The sequence below is a fragment of the Phaethon aethereus genome (assembly GCF_964289735.1).
Source record: "Phaethon aethereus genome assembly, chromosome: 9".
NCBI classification, from domain to species: Eukaryota; Metazoa; Chordata; class Aves; order Phaethontiformes; family Phaethontidae; genus Phaethon; species Phaethon aethereus.
The window spans coordinates 15,003,838-15,019,032 of NC_138585.1; positions in this window are offsets into that span (position 1 = coordinate 15,003,838).

Here is a 15,195-nt window from a genome sequence, read left to right on the forward strand (position 1 = left end):
AGGGATGTGTCTGCCAGCGCGCCATGGCCGGGCAGCCTCCCTGCGCTGCAGGGGCCCGGCCGCTCTCACGCCAGCTCTGCGTCTGAGCACAGGCAGGGAAAGGGCAGGAGAAAAGACTTCTGACGCCTACCGAGCTCGGGGCGCGGGGCAAAACGTAGCCTTTAACCAGCCCGGTGGGAGGGAGCTGGGACTGTCCATCCCCGCTGTTGGGCTGGCAGGAGGCACAGAAACCCGTCGGGCAGGGCCTCCTGCTAATTTGCCATCAGCCCCCCAGCACGCCACGCCGTGCCGGCACCGTGGGGGCAGCAGGAGGGGCCCGGCGCGCCGGTAAAGGCAGGGCACAGCCCACAGGGCCCCGTGTACGCCCCCACGGCGACCGGTGTGCGGCTGCTGGTTGCCGGAGGCACGTGTCCAGCCCAGGGACGAGACCCCAAGCAGCAGCCCTGGCTGTGGGGTACCGGGCAGCCCAGACCCCGGGGGTCTGACACCTTCCCTGCATCACCCTGTTTCACAGGGTAGAGATGTTGGCGGTTTCTGCGCTTGCAGATGTAATCTGCCTGCTGGAAAACCAAAAAGGAAAAGGAGCTCTCTTTTTCCCTCGCTCTGCCTTAGCTGACGTGAAACCCAAGCTGTGTGGGAGCCTGCGAGCGCGTGTGGCTGCGCTCACACGTGTGTGCGGCGAGCCGCCCGCGCCCTGCGCCCTGGCCGGGGCCGTGCCGGGGGCGGGCGTGCGGGTGCGGGTGCATGTGCGCCTTTCCCCAGGGGGGCTGTTCTGGTCTGCAGAGTGCGGTCATGTTTATTTAATATCTGACGTCCCTTCTGTCTTCAGCGCTGACATTAATTGCCAGACAATGAGCAATGGAGCCCAGATGTTCCCCGGCGGTGGCCTCCCTTCCTTCGCCAGTGCTGTGTGGCTGATAAAAAACCCAAGGGGGAGTCGTGTTTGGGGGGCTGCTGCTGCAGGGCCGTTAGCAGGAGCACGCGGGGGGCTTGCAGGTCCTCTCCCCGAGCTGGGGCTGCCCACGCGCAGGCGGCTCCCGCCCCAGCCCCTGCGCGCCGGGAGCCGGGCGCGGGCAGCCGGGGCACCGGGGAGCAGGGGCCGCGCAAGGTGCTGGAGGACGGGCTGATCTCCAGGACCTCCCCAAGTGCCTCCCTGCCCCGCACTGCGGCCGAAGGCTTTTGCAGGCTGTGCCCGGCTGCCGCGCTGCTAGCACGCTCGCGTACCAGCCTGAGATTAACACGGCAGCCTGTCGTCTCATAAATATCCTTACTTGCGAAATGAGAGGCTGTTTTACAGCAGATGTGGCCTTATTGGAGAGCCACAGTGCTGCCGGGGCCCCCACGCATCCAGCCGAGCACCCGGGCTGTGGCTCGGCGGCTGCGCAGGGGCTCTGGGTGCGGCCGGGATTTGTCCTTTAGACGTGGGGCAGGATCGGTGAAATACTGCTGATGGGTTTGCAAGTGCTGAAATGGGTGGGCTGGGCAAAGGAAGGCGGCATCCCCTCTCCGTCCTCCGCCCTTGGTAGGACATGCCATCGAGGAAGATGCAGGGGTGGTTTGGGGGGAGGCAGCCCGATTCCCTGCTCTGCCAGGGGCTTAGTAAGCACCCACCGCTAATCTTTAGCCATTATTCTTTAATCGGGAATGAATTATTAGAACAAATGGCACTGGAGACTAATGCATGGGATGGTGTTATTTTTAGAAATTATGTCTGTCACGGTGGCATCACTTCCTAAAGGGACGCGCGTGACAGGGAGCGTAACCAGCAAACCGGCCTGACCAGCAAATAACCCCTTGCACGGTTTCCATATTGCCTTTTTAAACAGGAAGGGAACATGATACAAATGCTATGCGAATTATGATCTGAAAAGTTTTCCTGGCAGGTTGTCACATGAGTTGTTAGTGTCATTCTTTGACATGCACACTCAAAGCCTTTCTGTACCACTGGTTTAACCCTCTCGCCCCCGGCGAGGGCTGCCAGGCGAAGCTGTCCTTCCCCACCTCTCGGGTCAGGTCTTTTCTCAGGTACCCCCGAGATGTGATTTCACACCAGTGCCTGACCCAGGGCTCCCCAGCTGCCGAATTTGGGGTGCAGCTGGAGCGGTTGGTAAGCCCGGACAGGAGACATGATGCCCGCTGCAGCTGCCCACTCCCCCCAGGGCTGCCAGGCTGGGAATTGGCCGAACAGCCCTTCCCGTGCACCACCTCCTCTCCCCTGGCATACCGGGGCATCCTCACTGCCCAAAAGCATCCCTGGCCAAGGCAGGGAGCGTGCCGGGGCCCGCTCGACCCGGCGGGGCTGTGCGTGTGGGCGGGGGTCCCTGCCCACGCCTGTGCTCATCTCCTTCTGGGCTTCCTTGGCTGCGGCTTCGCGCAGAGCCCAGCTGCGCTCCGGCCGGGGAACATCCGCTGTGGAAATCTGGGAGGAGCTGACAATCCCCAAAGACTGGCTGCACACCCGGCCAAGCAAGAGCTGCTGGCTCCCGGCCTAATTCGTTGCAAATGTGCTTCCATGTGGTTCCAATCTGGAGTCCCCACTCCCCCTGTGCTGCCCCCCCCCCCGGGCTCGGCGGGGGCCGGGAGCAGCCGAGCGGGGCAGAGCCGGGAGCAGCCCTGATGCTGGCCCGGGCACACGGCAGCCGCCCGGCTCCCCAGCCCCAAGATGTGTCTCCTGGGCAGTCATCTCCTGGGGGGCACAGGGAACCTCCACCCCCCACAAGAGGTGAGACAGGCTCATGGCAAATTCCCGCTGGGGACACAATGCCCGGAAAGGTCCCTGCTGGCCCGCGCCCCACGGAAGGGCTAACATCGCTCTTTTGGCGCTTCGCCGGGCCCCAGCCATTGTCTCCCCTCGGGGTTTGCTTTTCATCTGCTGCTGGGTGATTTGTGGGGCTGGCACTGGGCTGGCAGCCAGGAGCGGCCGGCATCCTTATTTAGCCTTCACCTCGCCCTCCCCGGCTGTTGGCCGGGGCCGGGGCTGCCTCCCCCCCGTCCTTGGGTGCAGGCGGGCTACCGGGGCAGGGCACCTTTTCTGCCCTCCCTGCCAGGCTGGCAGGGTTTGGGGCAGGAGAGGGAAAAGCTGGCTCCCACTCACTGCGTCCCGTGCCCCTTAGGGATGCCGGCAGTGCTGCATCGCTACCCCTGCGTCGTCCTGCCCGCGAGACTGCTGTGCTGCGCCCCTCGGCGCCGCTGCCCGCCGGGGCTGCCCCGGCAGTGCTCGTGGCACCGCCTCAGCCCCTGGCACGCTGGCTCCGGCAGAGATGTCCCCAGGCAGCGCCAGGCTCCAGAGCCCTTGCTGGAATTCCCGACTCCCCCAGAAACAGGACAGCGCTCTCGGCCCCCCAGGACCGGCACTGTGGGGACTCGGGACCGGAGAGCTCCCTGCCTACACCCTGGTGCACAGTCCCAGCACTTCCAGGCGGGTCTTCCGCTTGTCCCATGCACACACCTGGGTTTAACATCTCAGACTAGTGCAAGCACCGTATATTCCTTTCAGGTCTTCCATCTGAGGGTCTTTCCCCATCTTTTGGAGTCCTTGCCTATGTCCTGCAATGCCCCTTTAGTGCTGCCAAGAAACTTTAAACTCAGTTTAAAGTAAGAAGTCCAGACTCAAACACCCTCTTTCCCTCCGACTCAGGCATTTGGAAGGAGATTGCATCAAAGCTTCAAAATAATCAATAAAAAATGGCCCCATTAAGCAAAGTTACAGCCCCTCTCCTCTCCAGTGTTTATAGCTGGATTAAAAATGCCTGGCACAAGGTTAATTCTCGGAACATTGAAATAAAATGGCATAAAATGAGTTCAGTCCTCCTCAGGTTTCAGGAGAAGCCGGGTGAACCGTGCGGGGGAGCGAGCTGGGCCGAGGCCGGCACCTGCAATAACATCTTTGGTGTCACTGCAGGAGCGGAAAAGGAAATGAGCAGTCAAGGAGCCGGGAGCAGCACCGGTGGCCAGGCGGGCTGGGCTGTGATTGCCGCCCTGCCACCCCTCGCCGAATCCAGAGCCCCTCCCCGGGGGGGCTGCGCTGTGGCCGTGGGCAGCATTGTCCCCTGGGCAGCCCGCGGTGCCCGTAGCACCGGGAAGAGTGACCTGGATGTGCGGCGGTGGCAATGGGGTCCCTCTGTCACTCTTTGCCTCCAGCCGTCGGGGTGGGTCCGGGCGCCAAGGAGGAAGGACTCTCCCAGCAAGTGCTTTTGGATGCTGGGGAATAAGCAGCTTGGCTGAAATGCAGAAGCATCAATGCTGGCTGTGGGAGGATGCACCCGCAGGCATCGCCCCGCGAAGGGCTTTGCCACACGCTGCTACTGCAGGGAGATGCTGGGATGAGCTTGGCTGGACCCTGCAGAGCACAGGCTGCATGGGAAGCCCTGACTGCACCAGGCTGGGCTCCCTCCCTCCATAAAAAGCCAGGCCATCCCCTTTGGGGTGACTCAGGACTGCTGTCAGCCTTGCGGGAGCAGTGTCAGGGTTGCTCTAGGTCTGCACCAGGGTGGCAGGGGGAGAGCCGACGCCCCGACGCCCTGCGAGGTGCGCAGCCCTCGCTGTGCCGGAGCGCTGCCGCCCCGGTGCAGCCAGGCCTTGTGCTTGGCCTTTTAAGATCAGAAAGGTTTTTGAACTGACGTGAGCTCTGGTATGGGGAGGAGAGCGTACAGCAGGGTAATTAAAGTGTAAGAGCGAGGCTGGGTTTGCCTTTAATGGCTTGCAGCTGCAAATATTTTTCTGTCTTCTCGAGCCCACTTGTAAGCTGTCTGGCTGTATTTCTCATCCTGGCCAATTAGATTCCCATGTGTGCTGCAGGAGTGAAAATATAGAAAGTGAATAATCCTCCAATTCTTCTCCTCGTTGCAGAGGCTTTTGAACCCCTGGCTGCCGTGGCTCGCTCCCACCCCAGCCCCATCGCCGCCCTGGCCAGCCCCTCCGTGCCCGCCCCGGCTCTCCTCTTCACAAACTGAACTTCACCTCTTGCGAAGCTGCCTGGGCATCACTGCGATTCATCTTCAAGCCTTTCTGATCAAAGCTGGGTGTTTTTTTTTTCTTCCCCTTTTTGCTGATTTTTACAGCCCTTTTCCCTTTTGGATGCTGGTTTTCTGCCAAAAGTTCCACTCTAAAATCAAAAGGGGCAGTCCATTAATACGAGGCAGCTGTAACAAGTACACTATTGTGTTGTCTCTTCCAAGGTACCCGGGATTTTTAATAAACTGTGGGGCGTGGGGAGCTGATTGCCTCCAAGAAGGGGGAGGCAAAGGGTGGGGAGAGGGAGCTGGCAGAAACCGCAGCGCCATAAAACGCAGCCCGTCGGCGCAGGGCCTTCGGCACGCTCGGCGCTGCGTGGTGGTGGGAGCGGTGCAGGAGGCACTCGGCAGCCTCCCGGCTCCCTTCCAGCTCCAGGATCAGGTATCGGTCGGGAAACGCCGCTCGCTTTGATCCCTGTGGGCTGACGGGGCTCTTTGCCAGGACCCACGCAGCAAGAACAGGCTCACCGCTCCGGCTGCCCTGCACCGGACTGCCCATGGCCGCCGGGGCGGCTCGCGCCAGGGACGGGAGCTGCCAGTCCCGGGGAAAGGGGCTGCGCTCGCCGAGCGTGTGGGACACGCAGGGTGTGTGGCTGCAGTGCCTTTACTACTCCTAGCCACCCTGGTGCAGGGAGGGCAGCTCGGACCCTGCAGGGACCCCCCTGCCCGAGGGGGCTGGGCTGGCTCGTCTGTGTGCCATGGCACCGGCTCTCCAGCCCTACGGAGCCAGCAGCCCCGCCACCCCGCTCGGCGCAGCTCTGCCCTCGCCTTGGCCGTCGGGCTGCAGCCTGTCAGCGCCGCTTGCCCGGGAAACGCCAGCCGCATGGCTGGGCTTGGTGGCGGCAGCCGACCCAGCGGCGGTGGCAGCCATGCCGTTCCGCAGCCCCCGGGGCCCTGTCCCTGCCAGGGCAGCCCCCTCCCTGCCACGGGCTCCTCTGCCCAGCTTGGGGGATGGCCTGCCGGCGTGGCTCCCTGCGAGGGGCTGGTGGGACACTCTGCTGGGGTCAAGGGCACCCATGCACCAGCTGGGAAGCTGTAGGGAGCTCCGATAAGTGCAACGGGGTGTAAACCTGAAACCGGCACAGCCGTGACGAGCCCAGACCCAGGTTCCCAGGCGGGTTTGGGTCTCTCTGGGAAATGTCGGTGTTATTCCTGATTCAGACTCAGCCCAGCTGGGGAAGATCCCCAAGACCTTCTCTGCCTCATTGCCCATGAGGGACATCAGCCAGCGCCCAATGGGGCCACGTGTGAACTGCCTTGTCCGGTCAGGAGCCATGCGAGATGCCCCAGCACCCATGGCCGAGCCGCTGGAGCAAGGTGGGCAGAGCAAACCCCAGCCAGGGCCACCACACCAGCCAATTCAGTCCAGCACCCCTGCAAATTCCCGGGGCTCCTGCCCTCCGCTCCCGCGGGGTGCAGGGAGCACCCTCCGGCAGGGCGAGCCAAGGGCAGGGAGGCAGGTTCGCGCGCCGGCGTTTGGGAGCAGCAGGGCGGAGGGGCTGACCCCGCAGGCTCACCATTGCAAGTCAAGGTGAGGACGGGCTGGGAGCAGATGGGACCTGCTCGGCTGGTGAAAGAGCGTTTCTGCTATTTATGCTAAGCGGTGGGAATGCTTCTCAAGCATTTCGGATGGCTCTGTAATGAGGCCGGCCTAAATATGCCAGCATTGTTTGTGCCGGACAATTAAAAACTCCCCCTTGCCACATTAACGGTGTCTCTGGTGGCGGAAGGGCCCGGGAAGGCGCGGGCGAGGGCAGCCCACAAAGCCCGCCTTTTGTTTCGTGCTCCTTTGAACCCTCTCAAAGCCCCCGTTTCAAGGGGTGGCTTTTGTTTTCTTTTCAGCAGGCCTGAACCCAGAGCCGCCTGTTGTTTAGCAACACAGAAATGTGACCTTAATTGACTCTGCTCTCGGGTGCACTCTGTAAATCACTTCTGGCACCCGGGGGAGTGCGCGACGTGCCCCCTCCCCGGTACACCGGGAGCATCCTCCCTCCGGCCGCTCCCCGGCGCAGGGGCACCCGCGCTCTGCGCACCCGCTCGCCCCAAGCGGGCAGGGGAGCGGGACGAGAAGCGGGGCTGGCAATGCTCCTGGCCCCGTGGCAGAGGGTTTCCCTTTTCCACGGCGGAGCAGGGAAAACTTTCCCTCTGCTCTTCAAACGCCGTTTGCAGCCGGTGCCTCCTGCTCGTGTTTACAGCCCAACTGGGCGGGTAAGCCTCTCCACCTGCCTTTCCTGGGACTCCGCGGGTTAAAGTTTATTGCAAGATAAATTAAATGATGATGATGAAAATGACTAAGTGATGAAAAGGTAACAACTTCTCCTGTGAACGTCTGACACGCACTTAGCCAGACGACTTATTTGTAAGATACCAGGGGGCTGATACATTAACAGATATAATTTGCGGTCTCCTGAGGAGAGGTTAAGGGCTGGGAGCACGGCTCCCTGGGAGCGGCCCCGTCTCTCCACCTCGCCTGCCCCGGCCTTAATCAAGCGATCATCTCAGCCTGCGCCTCGCTGGCCCCCTCGCTCCTTTCAATGGGGGAAAATTTGCAGACAAATTCCTGCCAGCGGGACGTTGGAGCTCTCCTGCGTGGCGGGATAAAGATACCTGTCACCTCCGCCCAGCCTCGCCGCGGCTCACGCTGGGAGTGCCGTTCAAGGAGCACCATGCTGATACCCTTATTTGATTACGCCTCTTCATGCCTTCCTCTGTGCGGGAAGAGCTATTGAGCAGTGGCACCACGGAGCTCCCAGCACGGGCTGGCCCCGTTGCTGGCCTTTTGTTAGCACCGCTGGCGGCACACCGGGCGTCAGGGCTCTTCCTGATGCTTTGCAACGGGGCCCTGGCTAGGCTGTTGATTTTTGACCGGAAAACTGTAAGAACAAGGGGACAAACAGCGTTTAGGTAGGAACACGCATGGCTCTGTGAGCCAAGTGCGTGCTCTGTTCCTCGTTCTGCCTCACCACGCTTTTGGTACGGTGGAGACGCAGCTGCCCCGCTACCTGTTAGCTGTGTCCGGCAGGAGATCTTACCGGGATCAGCCCTGGGTGCTGCTGGCTGCTGGGTGATCCAGCTCCTCTGTGGCCTCGGCAGCTGCTGGATGGGTTTGTGAGCTTGCAGAGAGGGGATGAACTGTCCCTCTGCTCGGGAGCTCAGACCTCAGCAGCTGGAGATCCCTCGGGCACGAAGAGCTTTCGGCTGCAATCTCAACATAAATGCCATTTTGCAGATTCCCTGGCAGAGCCACCTGCCCCATGCCACACTACCCACTGCTCCTGGACAATGCCACCTCTACCCTGCCTTGTCCCAAGGACCAGCAGTGGCCACCTCGCCTGCCGAGAAGAAGAGGTGTGCTCTCTGCAGCCGAAGCATTTAACGGGCCACCCCATTCTGCCCCAGCCCTGCAGCCCCTCTGCCATCTCCAAAATTTTCTTGTACCTTATGTTAAGATAAAATACGCTGCTCCGGGTGATGCTGGGCGGGAGCCCTCAGCCAGCCCCGCAGCAGCCCGGGGGAAGGCAGCCTGGGTTCCTGCCTCTCCTTCTGGAGTTAATCACCCGGACTGCTAGAAGTGTGGAGCAATTGGTCCTTGTTTTGCTTTTCCCTCCTAGATTAAAGAGCTCTTAAGTACCTGGCTTGTTATTTCTGCCAAGGTACTTACGCACCAAGGCCCTTGTGACTGTAATCAAGCCGCCTCTTGATCTTCTTCCTGATAAAGTAGGCAGGCTGAGTGTCCTCTCTGCCTCCATCCAAAACGTCCTCAGCCCTTGTTGAGCTCTCCTGGGATTTCTCTGCAGGCTCTCTGGCTTGGGACACAGCCTGCTTTGGCGACGTGCACACAGCAACAGCCTCGAGCGTGCCAGGATCGGACCTGCTGGTGCAAAGTCACTCCCCTGTGCAGCTCCTCCAAAACAGCTCTTACATCTTGCAAAGCCAGCGGCAGAAGCTGAAGAGCTGATGTCGGACAGTGTCCGTGCCTGTCTCACTGCTAGGGTGGCTGCACAAACCTCCAGGCTCTCCCTGCCCGCACAGGTGTAAATCCTCCTGAAAAGCCTGGGAGCTTTGGGCACCTGACCATTCTTCTCTTCCCCATGCCAAAGTTTGCTCCAAGCATCAGCCACCCTCAAATCTCGCTCCAGCACATTTTGCTCCTCCGGACTGGAGCAAGGCTCTGGGGAGCTGTGCAGACGTAAGCGTGGTGAGGGAGGAGCATCTCTGGAAGAGAGGAGACTCTCCAAGCAGCCACGGAGGGACCAGCCCAGCCCTTACCTGGGTGTAACATCCATCTTCTGACTCCCATGCCCAGCTCCCAGCTCTCAGAAAGCCGATGGGCTCGGGCACCGATTGCTGCCAGCTTCTCCACCTTAGCAGCTGATGGCCTGCAGGTTCTGGCTGGAGAGCGGCGATCTGGGTGGCCACAGGGCAGCAAGGCAGGCATCGGGGTCACTGGATGCAAGGTGTCACCTGCAGGAGCCCAGTCCCTTGGGTCAGAGCCACCGTGTCGGTAGCGCCTGTGGTCTTTGCTGTCTCCAAAGTTGCTGCGCCAAGAGAAGTGCCAGATGGGCCGTATCACCACTGTGTTTGTAAAGATAAAATGACAATCCAGTACTTAATTAGAGTAATCACTGATCTCTAACTTTTGACCAAAAACCCCCATGTTGCAGGTGGTTCGCAGATGGGTGCTCGCCCTCGTTAACAAGTGCTTCCAGCCCCGCGGGGAGCATCCCCCGGTCCCCGCTGCCGCTGGCCCTGCCGCCCTGTGCACGCTCACCGCCCGGCCCGAAAAGCGGCATTTGCTGGACTCAGGTCACTGCCCTCCAGCAAAGGGGCTCTCGGCCCAGCCCGAGCAGCACGTCCTGCCACCGGCACCTCCTGAAAGGGACCTTCCGCCGCAGCCCCGGCCCATTGTCCGGAGGGATAATTGGAGGGAGAAGTGAAACGGGGCTGTAATGAATTCTGCCGCTATTCAGTGGGGACGGCAGGCAGAAAGCTTGCTGCTCCTGCCAAAGTGCTGAGGCTGCTACTTCCATTCTGCGGCCGGAGGGGAGGTCTCTGGAGGGCAGCTCGCTATTGAGGAGGCTCCGGGGTTGAAACAACACCCGACATCTGAAGTTTTACCCTTTCTGCATGAATGTGCTCCGATGCGGCTGTGCACAGGGCCCTTCCCTGCGGGCTTAGCAGGGCCGTAGCCAAGCTGCTGGTGCTCCCCCGCTTGCACAGCGCAAGGCTGTGGCTGCACGACGTGTCAGAGCGTCCCGGTGCCCGTCGCACTGTGCTGTGCTGACAACCAGCTTCAGCTCTGCTGCCCTTCTCCCCAGGCTGCCCTCGGGGGCTCTGCCCAGCCAAATCCTCTTTTCTTCCTCCCTGGGGTCCCATGCAAAGCTCCCTCAGCCATAGTGACCCCCCTCAAGCCCCAGACCAATGCCCGACAGCACCCAGCAACACAAGCACAGCTCCCCCAGCCCCCTGCCAGGGGCTGCACTGCCCCTCCATATGTTTTTGGGGTGATGGAGCAGGCCTGGAGCAGGGACCCAGCCCAGGGGCGGATACATGGAAAATCTGTGCCGCTCTTTCCAGGCGCTCGGAGGCTGTGAAGGGCCGACGGCAAAGCGCCTGTGTGGTCCCTCCCGCGCGCAGGCAGAGCCCCGTGGCGGGCAGCTCCTCTCCCACGCGCTCCTGCCGGTAGCTGGCCGTCTCCAGACATCTTGCATCGTTCTGCTCAGCCCCGCTGCAGCTGCTGCCGAGCTCCTGCTGGGGTCTCGCACGCAGGGTGGGGTTCTCCCGCTTCCAAAAGCCTGCGGACCCTCCTGGCAGCATCTGGCTGGAGGCAGGGACCCTGCCAGGAGTGGTCCCCTGGGATGCTGGGCTGGCTCAGGCACACACAGCCTGGGTCCGTGGTGCCTCAGCCCCCAAGGGAAAGCTTTCTGCCAACTTGCCTGAACTGTGGAGGGATCGGTGCCAGAAGAGCTGGCAGCCTGTGTGGGGGTCAGCCTCCCACACACGAAGCCCAGAGAGAGTTTTGGGGTGTGCAGCTGCCCCCCCGGCACAGGGAGGCGTGCAGGGGCAGTGAGCTGGCATTACAGGACAGTCCCCAGAGATGCCGGCGTTGCTCCTGCCCCGAGGTGCAGGTCTTATTTTACATTCAGACACTCTTTAAACAAATGCATAAGTAAATCACTTCCCCTTCTTGCCCATCGGGATGACATGGTTTCAAACCTTGGAAGGGGATTTAGGGCTTTTGGCCCTGGCCTGGCAAACAGGGCAGGCGCAGAATCAGCAAACCGCTGGCAATCACGGCCATCGCAATTTTCTGCATCAGTGCCACAAACAAGCAGGCAGGGGAGCCCAGAGTGCAGCACCCTGAAGAGCAAGGGAAGACAAACAGGACTTTGTCCCAAGGTTTAGAGCAGGCTGCAGGCATCCCCAGGGCTAAATGCTGTTCTTCCCAACGCATGGTGCTCTCGTAAGACCTTGGCTCAGTGGAGCTTAGCGGGCTGTCACAAGCCCCAAGGAGAGCCCTCCTGCCCCGGGAAGCAACTCCGGTGAGCAATAAACTGGCTCCTGTTTACTTTGGGAGGGGGGTCTCAGCAGGCTTTGACACAGGAGGGACAACTCTGAGCTGTGAAATGTGGCTGACAGCAGAGCCGTCGCTGGAGCAGCCTGCAGCCGCCAGCGCGTGCGTGGGGCCAGCGGAGGTCTGGGCCTCCCCCATGAAGGATGAGGGGCCACAGACAGCCCGACCTGTCAGACCTTTTCCTGTTGTTTCCCATGGGTGATGGTTAACCAGCCCCATCTGCAGTGTGCTCCTCCAGACAGGCAAACACCTGGCAATAAGGGAGCCCTCACCCCCTGCAAGGTCTGCCGGGGGGGGTGAGGGTGGGCGGGAGAGCGGTGGCTGTGCCATGGGCTGTCCTGGCATGGTGGGCGCTCCCCAAGAGGCGCCTTGAGAGACTCACGCTCGCCGTGACGCTGGCTGAGCAAGCGCAAGGCAGCTCACGGCCAGGCCCCCTCCCCTTTGCCTGCTCCCATCCCGCTGCCCTTGTCTGTTTGTCCAGCAGTGGGTGGCCGTGGTGGTCCAGCTCCTTGTCCTTTTGGGGAGACGTGACCCCACTTACCCAGTGCCCAACTCGGCATGCCAGAGCCACTCTCAAACCTCCAGGGAGATCCGACCCAAACAAGCAGTGCCACAGGCAGGGGGCTGCCCGCAGCCTCTGCCTGCAGCCTGCCCGCACGCAGCTGAGCCCAGCAGGGAAGGCAGCGAGCGCCAGCGCCGTCTGCGAGCACAAACAGCTGCTTGGAGCCCACTCAGAAACACCAGCCCAGGCTGTCCAGCTGCCAGCCCCTCTGTTTCAGAGCACAATGGAAGCTGAAGGATGGCTGAAAGCAAACCGCCCCGTGGGAAGGGAAGCCGGAGCTCAGTGCTGCAGGACGAGCCAGTGCTGACCCCACGGCGAGAAGTGAGGCTTGGCTGCAGGGAGAGAGGAAGCATCCGTCAGGCTCACCAGGGTCCTTGCCATGAGATCCTTGTGCGGCTGCTGACCAGCCGCAGCCCTCCCAGATGCAGAGCTGGGGCTGAGGGCTACAATCTACCTGTCCCTGTCCACGCAGCATAGCCGGGACCAGTTCAGTTGGGAACGCTGCCTAGTGGAAGGGTTTGTCCCAATGCATCATCATCCCAAAACTCCCCCATCCTTTTCCAAGCTTGTCATCTCCTCCAGCACCCACTGTGACGCTGCTCTGAAGGATATCCCGGTCCCTCCTTTGTAGCCAGAAAGGGCTCCAGCATGTATCTGCATTTACATGTTGCAGTCAAACCCCTGAGAGCAATGGGCCATTTGCTCTCCCCCACCATAAACTGTATTCATTTCATGGCTGGCACAAAGGCAAAAGACCTGTCTTCCAGGTCTGGAGCTGAGCCTGCTGCTGATGGAGGCAGGGATGGGGCTCAGCCTGATGCTGGAGCTGCAAACAAAGCCAAATGTTCCCCAAGCCCAGCAGGATCAGCCTGTTTTGGTCCTGCTTTATACTAGTCATTAGCCTCAGTGAGGATGCTGCTGGGCTGCGGTGGGCTCAGGCCCAGAACTGTCTCCCCTGTTTGGCAGATGTCCTACGCGTGTCGGCACTGCCAAAAGAGATGGGGGTTTATCTGTGCCTGGGCTGCAGCAGGGCTGCGGGAGTGAGAGCCAGGCAAGATACGTAACTCTGGGGTTCGGCATGTGTCTCTACATCCTGCTCCCTCTCTTGGTACAAACACTGTCCAGATTTCCAACGTCAGAGGGAGAGACACCAGCCAGATTGTTTTACGGTTTCAAGAACTCATAATGTTTTCCAGAGAACTGAGCTGCAGCCCATCTTCTGCAGTGGGAAGAGCCACAGCAGCCTCCAGTCATTGCCGACAGCCGTCTGACCTCCTCAGCAGCCAAAAAAGCCAGTAAAACGCAGGGCACCCTTGGAAAGGCTCTTGCGAGGCACCCCAGGGCGCCCATATCCCGAGCATGCCTGGTCCCCACAGACCTGAAGCAGAGAGCAGCCTCATCCCGGTGCTGCCACGGCTCCGCCGTAGACGTCTCGCTTGCAGGGCAGGCTTGTTTGCTGGCAGTCCTGGTGCCGGTGTGGCCGGGGGTGCGACTGGAGCCAACAGCCTGGGGATGGTGTAGAGCCCACTCGAGGGGAAGGACCCAGCAGAGGCCCCGCTCCAGGGGTGACTTCAGGGATGACTCTTGGCAAGGGGCTAAGCAGCAGCAGGCTGGATCTGAGACACGCTGTGTTTCCTCAGGCGGCTGGGAGGACGTGAAGGGAGACGTTGCTTCGCAGGGAGCCATAGGGTGACCCTGCCCTGGTCCCAGCCTTTGGCTGCTGTGTGTCCCAGTCCCACGGTGAGGCTGAGTCCTAGCCTCAGTCCTAGCAGAGCCGCCCGAGCTGCGCTGGTGTGCCGGCAGGCTCGTTACAGCAGCTCTGCTTTTAATTAAGCAGGACGCTGCTTTTGTGCAGCTGAACCCCTCAGGAGTTCGGATACGGAGCCTTTGCCCCTGTGGCCGGGCTCCTGCTGCTTCCCCCTGTGTGGTGGGTGACAAGCAAAGGGAGCCGGGGCCAGGGGCTGCGGGAGCACGCACCAGGGTGGCACGTCCCACCCATGCAGGGTGCCGGCTGCGTCCCCGGCACGGGAGAGCATGGCACGGGCTGTGCCATGCCCTGCCGCGGGTGTTTGCTCTCCTCAGGCCCAAAGGTGAAGCCCAGAGGTCTTATTGTGCTGGGCAGATAAGAGTTAATGCCCCAGAGTTGTGCTGAGCTGGCTTTATTGGCAATAAACCCTGGCTGGAAACAGCTTCCTAATCACTACAGATCGCAGGTAGCCCTACCTCGGCGGCTGTCCTTCGGCAACAGCACCTCTGCCCTGCGCTGCTGCCTCGGTGCTCCCCTTGGCAAACACCCTGGGGGCAGCCACCCTCCAGCCCTGCACCCCTCCAGTGCCGCGCAGCCCCCGTGCCACCCTCGCTGCGGTGCTGGCATGAAAGACACCGCGTGCAAGACACCCAGCCTGCTCCTGGTGCTCACCGCGGGTGCCAGCCCAGGGCTGAGCCACAGCTGTGCACGGGAAGAGGGAACCAGAGACTGCGTGGGTCAAATCGCTGTCCTCGGACATCTGCAAGGCACCGTTAATGGGGAGCTGCTACCCCCGGGGCACAGCTCTGGCATGGCTGGGCCAGGGGGACAGCTCTGCTGGGGCAGGGGACATTGGAAATGGCTCCCATTGCAGAGGCTGGGAAGGGGAGAAGCCTGCCCCGGCTCAGCCGGGAGCGCCGTCCCCAGCCCCAGCTGATGGCGCGGCCACGAATGTTTAATGAATGGGAGCAGAGTGATTTGTCTGAGCTGACCCCCCCCAGGAAGTCTGCGCTCCGCAAAACAAACCAAGCTTTTGTTTGACTTGTTTTAAGTAAAACACATGTCACCCCTGTAAATCATAGGTCCCCTTCCCCACCCTGCCCTGGGGGCAGCGGCAGAGCAAAGGCGGGTGCTGGCCTTGAGGTGCTGGCACAAACCTGAGTCACGGGCTCCCTGGGTCTGGGCAGGATCCGGCCCCACGGGCTGGGTGGGAGCCGTGGGGCTGGAACAGCCTGGTGCCCGCAGCGAGCGGCCATCCCCAACCTGCTCACGCACCCGCGGCACGCAGGCCCCCAGGGAG